This window comes from Molothrus aeneus, chromosome 18 (assembly GCF_037042795.1).
Source record: "Molothrus aeneus isolate 106 chromosome 18, BPBGC_Maene_1.0, whole genome shotgun sequence".
Classification (NCBI taxonomy): Eukaryota; Metazoa; Chordata; class Aves; order Passeriformes; family Icteridae; genus Molothrus; species Molothrus aeneus.
In genome coordinates, this window is record NC_089663.1 from 8,159,996 (window position 1) to 8,177,110 (window position 17,115).

The following is a 17,115-nucleotide window of genomic DNA, read 5'->3' on the forward strand; positions in this document are numbered from 1 at the left end:
CTCCTTCCAGCGTTAAATATTTACCTCTTTTTCAGCTGAGAGCACAATTTGGGCATGCTGGAACTGATGTCAAATTTCTAAATTGCCACTGGTGAAACAGCTCTGGCATTAAAACAAAATGCCTTGCATCTGTTTGTGGCTATCTGTAGTCTTTTAATTATCTGGCTAACATATTGCATGGGAGAGAGCTGCTCTGCCCTGGGGCAAGGTTAAAGATGATTTGGTGTTCCATCTTTAAACAACACATTCCAAAATGGAGAGCCCAAAATGCCCTGTTGTGACCTCAGCTTCTCAGCTCATGTACTGGACACATGGATTTGTACTGATAGTGCCCTGGTCTAGCTCAGCATACATTTAATGAAATGCCATATAGATTATTTAAGATTGATTTTAATTAAAGCCAGACCTCTGACAAGGCAAAGTCATGTGTGTGGGGTTAGCTGGTGGAAGGCAGTTGTGGATTCTTTGCTGTGTTGTGCTCAATACCTCTTAGCTCTACTCAGCCCCAGTTGCATCATCTTGTGAAAACAAAATGTGGTAAAATTCTTGTGAAATTTGCTTCTAAGCTCATCCATGTTCCTTCTGAAGTCACCAGGAGCTCTGTCTCTGCTCTCAGCATCCTGGTGCACTTTCTGGTTGCCTGCAGCCCCTGGCCCTTTGCTCCCCAGTGGATTCAGCAATGGAAGGGGGCAGAGGTGAGAGATCTCAGGACACCCCTGCAGGCTTCTCTGGCAGTGCTCCCTGTGCTGGCAGCATTTGTCCAACTCCCTGGGCTCTGTGGAGTTCCCAAGGCAGCTGCAGGAGTGGGAACAGCTCTGGGGCTGTGTCTGGGCACTGGGGGAGCAGCTCCTCACTGCTGCTGCAGCTCCCTGCATGGCAGCTCCTTCCCAGGGTAGCAGGGAATGTGTTCTCACAGTGACCTGACAGAATCAATCACTGTGTTTGAAGGACTAATATATATATATTTATATAACACAGGGAAAAGCATTTCAGTTCAAAGCTTGGCATAAATAATACATCAGCTTTCCTGCCTAAGCTGTGGTTTACCATCATGCTGAGACACAAATGCAAGGGTGGGGAGGGGGGGACCTATTATACAGAGCTCAGCAGGCTTCCATCTTGTTACTTATACATAAACTGAGGGTAGGTTGCCCCTCTGTTCACATTATGAGGTGATTAGCATGTTGTTTAATATCAATTATGCATGTTCCATGTTTACAGGCATGTTAAATTATGCAAGCTGTAGTCTTTAGACTTTTTATTTAATTTGTTGAGGGTGGGAGGAGAAAAACAACAGCAAAACAAACCTTTTAATTTGATGGTCTTTTTTCTATTTACACCCTGACTTTTACATCTGAGCAATGTCAGAGATGCTCCCCCATCACTTTCTGTCATCCCCCATCCCTTGGGGACACATGGCCTGGCACAGTGGCAGTGGCAGAAGGTCCTTGGAAAATCTATCTTGTAGCAAAGACCCTTGGGCTGCAATTTCTTTCTCTGCTTTGCAGTAAACTTAAATGAAAAATTAAATATGAGCATAGGTGGATCTAGAAATGCTCACTTAAGAACCCTTGCCTTGATTGCCAGGCACAGGCTGGATCTTGCCCTTTGTAGGGCAGCAAAGTTCTTTGTTTTGAAGCATGGAATGCTTGAACTTAAGTAGGGTCTCCAGCACTTAACCCTGTGCTGTGTTTAATGAGAGTTTCAGTACTTCCAGGAGTACTTTTCTGCTACTCATGGGAAAGTGTCTTCCCTGACACTTTAACCTCTCTCTGCTTAGATCTGGTCAAGTGGGCACCTGACCCCTTCTCCAAGTTCATGGGTGCTTTTGAGCGGTAATATTTGTTTCCCTGTTGATTAAATTACATTTGCTGGTCATCCTGGTGTTCCATCTGCAGGAGAGGAATGCTCACTTCCTAAAAAAACCAGGCTGCTCTGCAAACTCTCAGAGGGAAATGGGTTTTCTTTTCAGCTCTTTACTCCAACTGAGAAAAGCTTTCAACTTGTGGAAAGACAAGTTTGGAAAGAGCTGGGGGTGGGGGTAAATGCAGTGTCTGAAAGAATCCATCCTCCATGGCTTCCCACAGTGATAAAGCACAAAATACTTCCCTGCACAACTTTAGGATTTGAAATAAAAATCACAAGCTACAGCCGTGGTGTGCTGTAAGAAAAGAGCAGGAGGGCCTGGAGGCATGCTGGAGGTCAGAGGTCCCTGCAACAGCAGCAGCTCAGTGAGGTGAAATTCCCAGCTGAGGACCTAAGAGGAGAAACACATCCTCTGTTATGAGAAATCACCAAAGGGCAGGAAAAGACACAAAATCCGGTGAGGTGTTCTAACCCTTGGCTTGCCTGCAGGATGAATCAGCTGGGAATGAATCCTGCATCCTGCTTTGTGATGATGGGTGAAAAAAGAGCTTTATGGGCTCTCTTTTTAAACCCTAGCCACAAACATGACAAGCACAGTGCTGGGAGGATGGGATGGGATGGTGACAGACACAGAGCCCTGCCTGTGGGACCAGTAGTTCAAGCAGGAAATACCTGGCTGCTGCTGTCTCTGGCTAACCTGAGTCCCCAAAACCATCCCAAAAACATAAAATATGCTGTGGGGTTTGTGCTTTTTGCTATAACAAAGCAGCCCTTGCAACCTGCTCCTACTCCAGCTCCTGAGTAACTGCTCTTGCAGTTTCTGAGCTGCTGCCCACACCTGCCCAGCAGGGCTGATTTCAAACCCTGACAACAGGGACGTGTCAATATGAGGCCCTTTGTTAGTGCTATGGACACTTATTAATTTTTTTTCCTTTCAAAGAGGTGGAGAATCCATTTTATTCAGGGCCAAACCCAGTTAGGACTGACCTTTATTTAATTGTGTCAGATGCAGCTCCCCAAGGTGCTGATACCAGGCAGGAGGCTTGGGCAGGGCAGTGATTCCTCACTCAGTATTTCAATATTACAGGTCTTTGGCAAACAGATGAGAAGGAATGTGATGCTAACAACATGCTTTACTATCAGCATAAAATCCACAATAGGAATAGGCCAGAAATTGAGTCCTAATGCACACAAAGAGATTGTAGTCTCAAAACAATCTGTGTAGCACCAGGGAGAGAGCTGCAGGCTGTGATTCAGGGTGTCCAACATGATTCATTGGGGTCGCAGGTATGAAGCAGGGAGCAGGAGCAGCAGTGAAGCAGATTCAGAATCTCATTTTCCTGACAGGCTGCATGTACATGCTGTGCACTCAGCAAACATACACCTGTCTGGGTAATAGCTGGAGAGAGAGATGCACACAACATGCACACACATCTCAGAAACAGATGGGGAGGCTCATAAAATAAGTTTATGGAAAGGCAAGATTAAGCTGGAGAGGCAACAAAATGCTCCAGGAACTTAAATGAGAAATATACGTTGGCAACGGGACAGTGCTTAGAAAGAACAGAAAAATCAATTGTTGTTTAGCTGCAGCAGAGGATATGGATCATTTAGCAAGGGCTGGTGGAAAATATCCCAAGAATAGTAACAGTGCTTCCAAGGACCTCAAAGAAACCAGTTTATTGCATGAGTTACAGTTCCCAGGGACGTGCACACCTGCCCTGGTGTGCAGAGGCAAACCTGCAGAACCACATTGGACAGGGACTGGAATATGTCAGAGTTTGTTGTGCCAAGTGAGAGGCAAGCAGTGAGGCATCTCTCAGGACCTGGAGATCTGGGCTGCTGGAATTTGTGCTGGATCCCTCATGTTTTGCAAATTCTTTCAAATATGAAACACCTTTTTGAGGGAAAACATTCTTATTTTATGAGAGCTATATCTTCAAGACTCACTTCTGTGACATCTGTTACATATAAGGCAATTATTGATAATTTTAGAGTATTGAGCAAAGTCTGGAGGTCTGCTGATACATATTTATTTTTCAAAGAAAGTGTGGGTTGAAGTAATTTTAAGTTGTGAACTATACCAATAATTACGACCTTACCTGCATGATGTCCCTCTACCTGCAGGGGGACATCATAGTGTCATAGTGGTTTTTACCCTTTTTACCCTTTTTTACCCTTTATTGTGCTTATGATCATTTGAACCTCTTTGCCCTAACAGGATTGTGAGAGATTTGGTAAGATTTAGACACTGTAGGTCTGTGCAGGGTCTCTCACTCAACAACACCTTAGTGCTGCTGCTCTAGAAGCAAATAGGAGCAGTAATAAGGCAATATTACTCAGAATAAATGTGAATTTCCCACATAGAAATGTGTCAGGCTTACTTGTGTGTCAGACATGTGTGTGCAAACCAAATAGCAAAGGACAAGAAATGTTAGAGACTCCCATGCTGCTCAGAGGAAAGCGCATCTTGAAGTTCAGCCAGGCACTTGTGAAGTAAAGAGAAAAAGCCATGAGTGTGTGCCTTTGATAAGCAGTAAGATTTCTTTATTTTGTCTGTATTCCTTGACTGTATTTGTTTGTTTGGAAATTTTTATTGCAGAAACTGAAACACATCAGTAATGGCCCAGCCTCTGCTTACTGTTAAATGGTTCAGATACCAAAACTCTGTTTTCAGTTTGCTCCCTGAGAGTGTTGTGCTGCTCTCAGGTCCTCTCAGTTCCTCACTCCTGCCTCAGCTGACAGAAGTCAGTTCTTCAGTCTCTTTTCATGCATTTGCTTTTGACCACAGCACTGCAGGACATCATCCAAGTCACTCTGCTCAGTGACTGGTGAGTCTGTGCTCTCTCTCTGTTACATTTCTATCAAATACTGTGGATGCTGATTGTCTGTTCTTTACAGCACTGGACTATTTACAGTAATGTTTTGCTAGCAATAAATTCTTGGATGCACCTGGAGAAGGAGCACATCCAGGCAAAGTTTTGCCTGATCCAGGTTATAAATTAAAAATGGGCTTATTAAATTGTTTAATATCTTTTCTGCCCTTGGCATATGTTATACACATGAATAATTAAGGATTAGTTTAAATTCATGGTATACAAAACTCTCCAGAAGCTGTGGTGTTTTGTGACTGTCTTTATTACAATGTGAAAGAAAATACTTATTTTTAAGTCCCAAGCTGAAAAGTAAACCAGAACCTTACAGACACAAGTGATCTCTGAGGTGCAAATGCTGTGGATTCTGGGACAAGAGGTTTTTGATCTGATATTTAAATTCATAGTTATAAGAATGTTTTAGCCTTGTTTTTAACACAGTTGCTAGTTTGGTTTCAAACCTTAAAATTCAGGATTCATGCATGTCCAAAGATGGTTGTGTAAGATGCACCTGTGTCTGTGGAGGTCGCATGAGAATGTCCATTGTGTTTCTGGAGCTCTTCACTGACAGCTACAGCACTAAACAACACAGGGAGACCTTGCTTTGGTTTTATTTCCAGTGGCTGCATAATGAACCCTGAGTATTGATATTTTCATGGTGCATCTCCTACTTTGCTGCCCCTTTTCCCAAGCATTTAACCTCTCTCAGATTCTTTACCAGTGAGACTTTGTTCCTGGCTGATCTACCTTTGCTCAAAGGCACCTCTGCTCTGAGAAAAACCTCCCAATAAAGTGAGAAGAGGATGAGTTAGATTTAGGTATTACAGAGTGCAAAAGGTGCTTCAGAGCAATAAAAGTCTGGGATTTTTTTTTTTTTTTTGGTGGCTCTTGTGTTTTCTAATTGACATTTACCAAATGTCCTTGCACTCAGTCCAGACTTTTTAAATCACCTTTGCCTAATCTGTAGTTTATGATTACAGGCTTGTGGGCTTTTCAAGGACTTTTCAATAATTACTGGTGGAACTAGGGGGGAAACTGAGACAAAGAAATGGGGCACAATCAGAGGGCTGAATGAAGTGTGTTGGCAATGGTGTTGGGGATTTATGACTGAGAATCATGGCTCAAGGTCCTCGAGAAAGAATGAAATCTGTCTTGTCTCTTCCCCCCTGAAAGGGACCTGTATTTGAAGGTGCAGCTGCAGGGATACTTTGTGAGCTTTTCCAGGTGTGTGAGTGTGTGGTGATGCTTCATTCAGGACAGGATTTGTGAGAACATTATGGGGTCACTGTAGTGTAGATCTGTGGTATAACACAGCTTCTGGCTCCTGTTTAGCCTTACCTAATTCAGTGTAAAATGCACTTTCTGCTGCTGATCAGTCCTGTTTAACCTTTCCTCTATAGCAGATGTTGCTTCAAATTAGGAGCAGTGTAATAAGACTGGTGAGGAGCTCTCTAGGCTGAGGATAAGCAAAGATGCCTTTGGGGACTCATCTCTACAATTGCATTTTGCTTTTGCTGTGAAGTACAAGTACTGCTGCTGTCTAAGACCTCATGGAAATAAGACCCAGGAAATTGTAGAGAGAGGCTGTTTCTGCTTATGGATTACAGGGAATTCTGCCTCTCTGTGTATTGCCACATTCCTGTGTCCAGTCCTTGAGCATCTTCCTTGTGTGTGTTCCTTGTGCCAGTAAGGAGCAAAACCTGCATCTTAATTTTTTTTAATGCACCCCAAAACTTTGTAAAGAGCATGTAAAAATACAAGTAGTAGACCAACAGAACTAAGCAGTAGGCTAAGTTCACAGCATTCTTGATAAAAACACGGGAGAGCTGATCCACAAATACAAATTATTTCTGGGTTTCTCCTTAAAGAGCAGAACACACCACCAAGCTTCTGTTTTAGAGCCTTCTTCCATTTTCTGTTCTTTCTCTAGGTAAGAGCATGCAGCAGTGCACTTTGCCTCCCAGTGGATTGTCCTTAGGCAAGACAAACTTTAATTATCTCCTTTTTGAGCCCATACACTGCAGCCTTGCTCCCTGCTGCAAGCTGGCTCCTAGCTCAGCTCTGCACATCAATGTTTGCTGTTCTGATGTCCTTGGCATCTGCTGCTGACTCCTCAAGCCAGGGTAAAAAAGAAAACCCATGCCTTGCTCGTGGAGTCTCTTCTGTTCATGTTGTTTGTGCTGCTGCCACTCCTGTTCCTGAGAACTGCCTGGAATCTTGTGTGAGCACTTGAGGAGTGCTTGTGAAATGTGCCCATTGTGATCTGCTCAGGCCTGCTCAGGCTTTGTTCCACTCCAGTGGCTGAATCCTCACCCGGGGAGCTGCATGTGTCACTGTGACACTCCACTTTGATACTGATGTAAAGCCATGTGAATTATGGCAGAATAAACCCAGTTAGCACCTTAGTGAATCTGACCTTTGTGGTTTGGTAGCCTGAGGAGACAGCAGCAGCACTTGTACAGGTATCTCAGCAGTCACTGCAATTTTCCATTCCCTTTTTCTTTGGGAGAGAGGGAAGAGGAATCTGAGGCTATTTGAAAAATGAAGCCTATAGAAGAAACAAACAAACTGCCTGCTCTGGTATTAGAGTCATCAATCTTGGTCAGGCATTATTGCCAAAGGAGAACTAGGCTGGAGAAATATGCCTGTCAGTATTCAATCATTATGTCCATTAGATACTGGTTGGCATTGATACATATTAAATAAAGGAGTGTGAGTTGTAGCTGCTCCAGTTTTCTCTGTATGGAACACCCAATACAGTGATAACAGGCTGAAAATGCTCTCAGCAGCTCGTTTATTTTTGTGTACCTGGAAAGGGGGGTTGGCAGCTGGGCAGGCTTTAACCCTGTAAGGAAGAAACCTGGTTATGTGCCAGGAGATTTGTAGTCACTATCAACAACTTCTAAAGGATTCAGCTCAGGAAGAGTGAAGGCATGGAGCTGGGGCCAGTTGAAGCATTTGAAAAGTGACAGGAGAAATATTGTTACATATAAATATTAAGGAGAGAAATTGTGATGATTCCTGTTGCCTTAGAAGTCAATGAAAGGCTTAGAAACTCACAGGAGGGAGCTGATAACCATTGATAAAGCTCCATGGGAATTACACCTGCAGATTTGAGCTGGAGGGGAGTGATGCCAGAGGTGGAGTGGGAGGGAGGATCAGATGGGGCTGGGTAAGAGAAGAATTAAATTAATGGGCTCAGCTCTCTCTTGCTCAGAAGCTCCTGCAGCAGTAGGAACAAACTGTGCCAGCAGTCAGTGCTGTGTGGTGATACAGAGCAGCATGGACAGACAGCACACACAGGAGAAAGTCTTCAAGCTCAATTGCAGGCTCCTAGGATGGGCTTGGTATCCTACAACAAAGCAAATTTTATGACATGGTGACTGCTCCAGAGAAATGTCTCTCTGGCATCTGCAGTGTGGCTGTTTTAGAAATAGGCACACAGACACAGGAGCCTGTGCCCACAGAATTGCCTCCCTTGCAGGGAAGGTAGCTCACACTGCTGATAGATGTAGAAAAGGTGACCTGCTTCTTTCTCAGCATGTTTCAAGGCTTTAAAAGTGCAGTATTACCTTTCAAAAGCTTTCCATGACTGCCTTGATGCTGCAGCTCTGGGTGATAGGAATCCTTGGCTGGAGAAAGGCAAAGGTCTGAGCACAGCTGTTCCCCTCCACAGAGCAGACTGAAAACACTGCAGTTAAAAAGCAGATTTTTCCTTTTGAAAAATGGAAGAAAACATTTCTGAAGCCCTGATGGTGCTGAACAGAAATACCTCATTCCTGCAGAGCCGGGTGGGGGCTGTGCTTTGAATCCTTGTGCTTCTGTCTCTCTTGCAGACTGCAGCCTCTCATCATGTTGTGTTTCCTCAGCCCAGCCAAAGGCTGAAGAAATCAAAGCAGGGATGGGATCCTGCCCAGCAAGCCCAGCACAGCCCCAGGCAGAGCCAGGCAGTGCATGCCTTGGAGTGAGGTATTTCAGTGACAGCAGCAATGCCCCTGCCTTCAGCATGACAGAATGGGGGACCACGAGGCAGCTGCCTCATTGCCTGGGTGAATCTTTCACTGTGTGGAGCTCTTCAGTGCTCAGGATCCCAATTTGATGTCATCAGATTCTCTGTCTAGATTACTGAAACCGACAGTGCAGTGGATGTCAGCTGTGCCAATGAATTTACTGAGCATCAGCTCTGCTGACCACACTTTGCTACTCTGAACTTCAATTTTTCTCCCTAGCCCAGCAGTGTTTGTGCTTCTTCCATGCTCATTTTGTTGCTGGATCTTGGTGAAGCTCTTCCTTCATTTATGTTCCTATTCTATGGAACATTACACTTTGTTGGTCAGGACACAAAATACACATGTCTCAGGTAATAACTTTGTTTTCTAATGACACTATGGACCCTCTGCTGCTCCCACTATTTGGGCATCCCATGTAAGATTAATGTACCTCTTCCCCTCAAACCATTTTCATTATTTTTCAAACATAAAACCCCCTTCTGTTCCACAAAGCACAGTCCCCCCTCTTTAACAGGGTTTATGTTTTGGCTTTTATTTTTCTTCTTCATTCTACTTTCCATTCCATAGTGCTGAAGCTTTGCAAAATGTCCAGAATTGGTTCGCTTTGATGAAGGGGAAGTTTGCAAATGCCTCTGAAGGCTGAGCTGTGGACAATTTAATTCCACACAAGTGTGTCTTGGCTGTGCTTCCCAACAGCTGGGTGCCAGGGAACCCTAACCCCAAACCAGATGTTAGACCTGTATTTCCCTCCTGCCAGTCTGTCAAGGAAATGCCAGATGTGTTAACTTTTATTGTTCATAGTCCTCATAGGTATTAGCAGCAGTAGAGCCAGGTATGTTACAAACATGACTGGGTGGGGCCCAGGAAGCTGTTATTCTGTTCTTATTTTTGCTCCTGTAGACTCCCATAAAACCAGATATAATGTGCTTTTTGATCTCTGTAAAACATCTTGACATCTCAAGATGGAAATTTCTCCAGTGCACTCTGCTGCTGTCTCCCTTGTTTTCCCCAGTTTTAGAAAGCCTTCATCTAAATCCCCTTATCTGTAATACATGAGAATAGGCAGTGGATTTTGATATATTCCAGGGGTGGGTTGACCCTTGGCTGGTTGCCAGGGCTGTTTTCTCACTCCCCCTCAGCAGGATGGTGGCAGGGAGAAAATAAGATAGAAAATCTTGTAATCGAGACAAATGGTAGTTACCATCATGGGCAAAACAGACGTGACTCAAAAAAAAAAGTAATTTAAATTTATTGCTAATTGCCATAGGTTTGGATAGTGGTAAACAAATAAATTAAAACAATACATGCAGGGAGTGAGGCACTCCTCTGTTTTCACAGCTCTGCCTCTCCCTCCTCCTCACAGCCTGGATCAGGCTCCCTAACAGCAATCAAGGAGTCTTTGGGTACGAAAAACCAGCTTTTATCTGCACTCAGCACAGGCACTGCCTGAGTGACAGCTGGAAAGGAGCGCCGGGCGCGAGTGCATCAACTACCCAGACCCCTGGGAGCCCACTTCATATCTACTTCCAGCTCTATTTCAGAATGAACAGCTCAAATTTCTGGTGCTGTCCTCGGGATGGGAGAGAGGGAGTCAGTCCAGTCCAATTTGAGGCAGCCCAGGCTGATGTGTCAGGCTCCCTCCCCGTTGTTATTCTCCAGCCCGAGCTGCGCGCTGCAGCGACACCGCGGCTGTCAGGAGCACTCAGCGTCCTGTGGAGCCTCCCTGGCTGGCCTCACTTGTGTTGCACCTCAGCTAAATCCCCTTCTGCCCACGGTGGGGATTGTAATCCATCCAATTTGAGTGACTTGTCCTGTCAGAGAGGTGAATGGTCTTCACTGAAGGGAAAAAATACTCAGATAAACGCTGGGTTTGCACGTGGGCTCTGGTCTGTCTTGTGAGCAGAGACGCTCAAATGGTTGAGTAGAAATTGTTACCACAAAGTGAGTGAGAAGGAGTATTTACAACATCCACAGGGCACGTTGGGTGTTGTGCCCTCAGAGTTAGTACAATGCCAATTTCTTCCCATGCAAACTGAGGATGGACCAGGTATTGACCAGCAAAGAGGTTCTGGTGATCTGTCACCCTGTTCTTCTAAGTTCTTCTAAGCCTTCTGATATTTGCGTTTTTGTAATGGAGTTTCTCAAGCAGTTTTATGTAAATAATGATTGTTTTGACATTCCTTCCTGGAGGAGGAGAAATTTGATGGACCGTTGGTTTGATTGGAGAGGTGGCAATTTCATCCTCCAATCCAGGGTCACTTTTGGAATTCTATAAATATTGAGATCGAGAAAAAAATTTCCTTCTTTTTACCTTGGAGGTTTCAGCATGCATGTTGTTCATTTCATGTCCTATTGTGACAGTGATCTCCTCAATATTGGGAAAGATTTTTGTGCCAAGATGCTGCTGGATGAGCATGATTCCACAGCACTGGCTTGGTTAGATGGAGAAATGTTCCTCTTAGAGTTTCAGTAGTTGTGAAAACCAGCACATGGAGCTGAAGTGACCAAACCTGTCTGGTATGGTTTATAAGTTTCTCCAAATTTTAACGATTTTCAGTGAATCAGGCTGGCTTGGTTAAAAAGATTCAGCCCAAGTAGTAATTTCAAAGTTGTGATCTATAGGATAATCTGCTGAGAGCACAGGTTATGGGACTTTTTCCCTGAAATAAATGAATGCATCCATCTTTGGTGAGTGGCAGCTGAAGGCAGCTGGTACATGGTCTTATTTTTTTTTTTTGAGATACCAGCACATTTTGACTCATGGGAAATCTGAGTCAGGTTTTGACTCATGGGTTTATTCTGGTAGATTTTGCATCCTCCTGGTTTCTGGACTGGAGCAACTGTGCAGGGGAGAACCGCAGCTCTGCATCCAGGTTTTTCCTGGAGTTACTGTCCTGGGGGATGCAGAGCTGTGGTCCTGCAGGTGCACCAAGCATGGCTGTCATTCTTAAAGGATTACTCTGCTATTTGGCCACCCCTTTGTAGACTTTGTGTACTTCAGAAGCAGAGAATTATGAGAGAGATTTATAGTTAATTAAGAGCTTCATCATCTAATCTTACCTTTTATTATGACTCAGGCTAATGAGCTCCATTGAGTGATTCACATACAGAGGCCAGGCCTTTGACAAAGGGTCCCAGCTCTGACTAAAAGATGCAGCTGAATTCACCACATCCCTCTCAATTATGCTCATGAATAATTTGCTTGTGATATTCAGGGATGCTTACAGTGTATAAGAAATTCATCTTTGTGTCTGGTTTCCCTGAAGAACATTCCCCATTTCCTGAAAAAGCAGCAGCTTGTGCTGGATGTGCACGGTCTCTCTCCTTTTCATTCATTAGAGCCCTGCTGAAACATTTCCGGTGGTGAGGCAGAAGCAGAAATGTGCTGTAAAAGTGCCAATCTTGAATTGCATCTGCTGAAATGGACATTTTAGTGAACTGCCCAAAGTCTGGAAATTATTCATGCTGCCTATTTGGGAAATGCTTTCAAATAATGAATAAATTTGCAGGAATCAGGGGTTGCTCATGAAAGATAAATGATGGTAGAGAAGACCTTTTCTTTCATTTAAGTTTCAGCATTAGGTCTCTGGTTTGTACATCTGCTTTTGAAGTTACTGCATCAATGCTGATTCATTCAAAAGGAGTATTAGGTTTGGAATAATTTCAGGGAGTATGTTATATTTAAGGGCATGGAAAGGAGGAGGGGGCAAACCCACCTATTATCTCTAGGAAAATATTACTTAATTTCTGATTTGCAGTTTTTACTTTTGTCTTATTTTACCACTGCATGTTCTTTGTAGGGGTTAATTAAGGCTATGCTATTACTGAAAGTTATTTCCTTCTCATAATTAGAATGTGATGTTCATTTTCTTATGCTGTTTTATTCTGGTCAGTATTCATTTCAGTGCTTAACCATTTCTCCTCCTATCTGCTTATAATTTTGCCATTTGCCAGAAACATTGCCCTGGCATTGGTGTAAGTCTCTGTGTTCCTCCAGTGTACAATGCAATCACCTTTGCTCTGGGTTACACTGAGCCTGTTGATGGAGAAATCTGATTTTTAGGGTAACAGGAACTCAACCCTTGAATAAGAGATTATCTCCTTAACCTGGCATCTATGGGAAATGTGGGTGCATGGAGCTGTGTGTCTTAGGAAACTCTTGATGTCCTCATGGTTTAACATAGGCAGGGGTCAAACAGAATTTCTTGAGAGCTGCCTAGTAAAGTATTTCCAAAGAAATCTGAGGCCTAATGGTCCATGGAGAGAAGGGAAACCTTAAATAAATTGTGGGAAGGCTGGAGCTGTGGCTGAGGCTTGAGCTGGGGTGGATTTGGGAATCCAGCAGAAAAATCGAAAGCCTGAAGCCTCAGCTGAAGGTGCCCTGGTGGAGTCATGGCCAAGGCTCAGTGTCCAGGGGAAATGTTGGGTTCAATATGAAGGTTAATGAAGCTGATGCTGGGGCTGAATCCTTTGTGTGTGGGTGAAACCTGTGCTGCTTGTGGCTGTAAAGGGCCTTATTGATCAAATTGTGGGATTTCTGAATCAGAGAGTGAAGTGCTGCTTGGCACAGTGTGTTTTATTGTCCATAATGATAGGCTGGACTGCCATGCATTTCCAGCTATTCTTTTTTCACCCTGAGCCATGTTTGAAAGGATTTTGGTGTAGCTTGGCTGATAACTGTGGAGCAGAATGAAAATGGTTTCTTAAAAACAGCTGAGCCTACACTAGGGAGCTCATTATTTCCACTGTACTGAAATACATTCCATTGACCAGGACAGGCTTCCATCAAAGAACTCGTCAATGAGTCTGCCATCATCTCTCAGAATATCTTGTTCTCTTCTCCATAATTAAAACACAGTAAGGTCTGTGCATTCACCCCCTGGCAGTGTGTTCCCTCCTGCTTGGTTTGTGCAGCCCTGCTGACCAAGGGCCAAATGCTGTGAGGGAATTCTCAGTGAGAGGCCCTGAGACTGGTACATGAGTGGATTATAATTCCTGAGGAAAGGTAAAAGTGTCTTTGTGTTGTTACAGGGGAGCTGCAAATACATCATTTCAATTCTTGCATCATAAACCACTCATTTCCATTTTACACTGTATTGCAGAGGGAAGACTGAAATGGATGTAACTCAGCATTCCATGTGTTTCTGCACTGTTTGAAGCCACACAGTTGAGTCACTTGTTTGATTTCCTTGGCTTTACCAGTCACCAAGGGATACAGCATTCTGTGAAACCAGATGGAGTGTGTGTGAACTGCTGGACTAACCTCCTAAGCAGATTTAATGGATGACAAATATTGAGCAGAAGTGAAAAATGCTGCTCCATTGTGCTAGACAAAACCCAAACAGATCTGGAACTCCACTGTGATCTCCCAGCTTCTGCTGTCTTACTATGTAATTTAGCTTTTAACATCCTAGAGATGAAATTCTCTGCAGTACAAACTAGAGGATGCCCATTAAAATACTCCATGGCATGGAGCAATTCTGCAACACTGATTTCTCTAGCAATCAGCAAGTCAGTGCTAAAAGCAATATCTCTCCCTGCCCTCCTCTGCCCATTTTTAAAAAATTCTAAGTAGGATTCATTGGTTTGATCTCTTTTATAAGCACATAGTAGAGCTAATGAAGATAGAATTCTAAGTTTTTCTTGACACAGCTGGCTGGGTTGACTATGATTTATTTGCAGTATAGCAACAGTCCATTTTCTTTGCATACTGTTATTGCTGCAAAGTTCTCACAATTAAACTTTGGAAATGAGGAGGACATGTTTAAATGACAAGTATCTGCAGAAAGGACTGGCTGGGTGTGTACTGAGAATCAGCTCAAAGCATCAGTAGGTTCTTGTCCTACTAAGTTTGCTAAGGCACAAATGGAGAAGGGAAACAATGGGTTGAAAAGGAAGAAATGTACAGTTTGTGTTCTAGAAACAAGAAGTTCACAGAAGTAATCTCTAAGTACAGTAGAACTGGAAGGTGACACTGCCAAAAGTAAATTCTGTTGTCCAAAGTGACAAAATTGCCACTGCTAAGGAATGCAGTAATGCCAGTGCTGAAATTTACCTTGTGTTGAATAATTATTCTCTCCAAATGCCATGTCTATCCAATCAACCATCCTTTTTCTTTCCCAGTGTCACTTTGTCCTTACGTGCCCTGCAGCAATATGTACATTTCTACTGCCCCACATCATTGCTGCCAGAGTTCTTCTCTGTGCTAACTGCACAGCTCCCTTTCCTGACACTCCAGAGTGGCAAGAACTTGATATGAAAGGAGAGCATATGGTTTTCCACTGAAATGTTCCCAAGAGAGTCTTTTCCAAAATGGGCCTCCACCATCCTCCTCTCATTTCTCAACTACCGTGGAGCTGCGCTTCTCTTGTGTCAGCTGCAGTTTTCCACCAGGAGAGCCCTCCCTGTTTCCCTGCTGGGGAACTGGCCCAGGTGTCTGTCCCAGAGCTGGCACAGAGCACATCTGGCTCTTGGAGAAACTGGTCCCAAGGGCAGATGATGCCAAATTGCTGCCAGGGAATGCACAGGCCCCTGCTGGCCCATGAGGCTGTGTCTGGCCAGGTCTGCTTGGCAGAGAGGCTGCTCCTGAGGGCTTCTCTTTGGTGAGGAAGGAAATGCCAAGGACATCATTGCATTGTGAGCCTTGGGAGAGAGCTGTTCACATCTGTTTGGGAAATGGGCTTCCAAATGGCTCCCTTCTTCAAATGGCAGTCTGTGCTGTGTGCTATCTGCAGAGCACTGATTATCCCAGGCACGTGTGAACCCCAGGCTAATGAGATGTGATCCCAGAAACACAGGGCAGGTGTGCCTGGCTCTGATAGCAAATGACAGATTTGGACAGGAAGAGCTAACTGTAAATTTAATTTTTTTTTCTTCCCCTTCATGCCTCTGAGATTATTCTCCATATCCTCAGAGGGTATGGAGCTCAAAATGAGACCTTTGTCTCCCAAAGCTCCCTTTTTAGATGTGAATGGAAAAAAAACACTTTTTTTTTTTCTTTTTTGTAGCACAGAAGAGGAAAATGTTATTTTTCTTTGCAGATAGGCCAGGCTGCTGTGCTTACACCTTCTCCTGACTGAGTTATTACAGACAGTGGTATCTGAGGTGTGAATAATGCTGTGCTCCTGTCAAAAGGCTCACAACACATTGGCCATAGATCTCATAAATGTCAGAGTATATAAGGAAGGTAATTGTTGATAGTTCAAATCCAAAAAAACAAAGGGGCTGAAGAGGAAAATTTGGCTTCGTTGATGTTCAGCTTGAACTTTTATAGACTTCTGAGAAATGGGTGTTCTTGAAAAGCAAATTGCAATTACAGTTTAGCCCTGATTTATCTCAGAGCAGCTTAATGAGGGAGTTTCACTGCTTGCTCCGTGGGCTGGTACTGAAATGCAGCATTGAATCTCCCAGGCACTGTTAGCACCCCATGCTGAGCCAGGCCTCTCTGACCCAGGAGAAACTGCAGGCAGAAAGCGTCAGGAGATGCTGAAGCAATTTCACAGCAGCACTGAGCAGACACTGGGTGCTCCTGGTGCTTTTCCTGACAGAAGTTCGCCCAGTTAAACTTGATAAAATATTTCTATTTTTTCCCCATGTTTATACATTAATGATTTTAGCCTGACACTCGAGGTCTGTCAAGGGCCACTGGAAAATTCTGGGGCAATTCTTATTGCTCTTCTTTAACATGAAGTCACTGTGCTCATCCAAGCCCCTCTTAATATGTAGGTGCCTCAGTGCATTTCTGATCCAGAGAATTCTGCCCAGAGAAGCCTCCTGAGAGTCTCAGTCCTTTAGTGAAAAGAAAATCTCAGGCAAGACACACAGCCCTTGTTTTATTTTAGGCTAAATGAAATGTAGAAATCTCATGGAATGGAATGGCTTCAATCATTCTGGGAGGAATATCTAATGTTTCATTTGATGTCCTTGTGTTCTACCAGGCTGTGCCCTCCACCAAAGGAAGCTGCTGAAAATGCAGCTGGAACTGCTCATTGCTTGGTAGAAAAAAAAAGGTATGGTTTTTAAAAGTTGAATGAAACTTAAAAAAAACCAAATCAAAATATTCCTGCAGGTGTTGTATTTTCAGGGTTAATTCTCCTTCTGGCCTCAGCAGCCTGCTCTCTCTGGCTTGCTGAGCTGATGATCAGGAGGAGGGTGGCAGCTCCTACCTCTGGGGCACTGTCTTTACTCTGAGAACACCTTGGAAACAAGGATGAAAGGGAAAAAAAGTCTTTTAATGGCTTGACATAATTAATGTATTTTCTTAATTTGTAAAATCATCAGATAATAATAAAAAATAGCTTAGGAACATGGGTTACTGTTACTGCTAATGTTTTTTCAAGGAGCTTCTGACTGCTCTGAACCTTTCT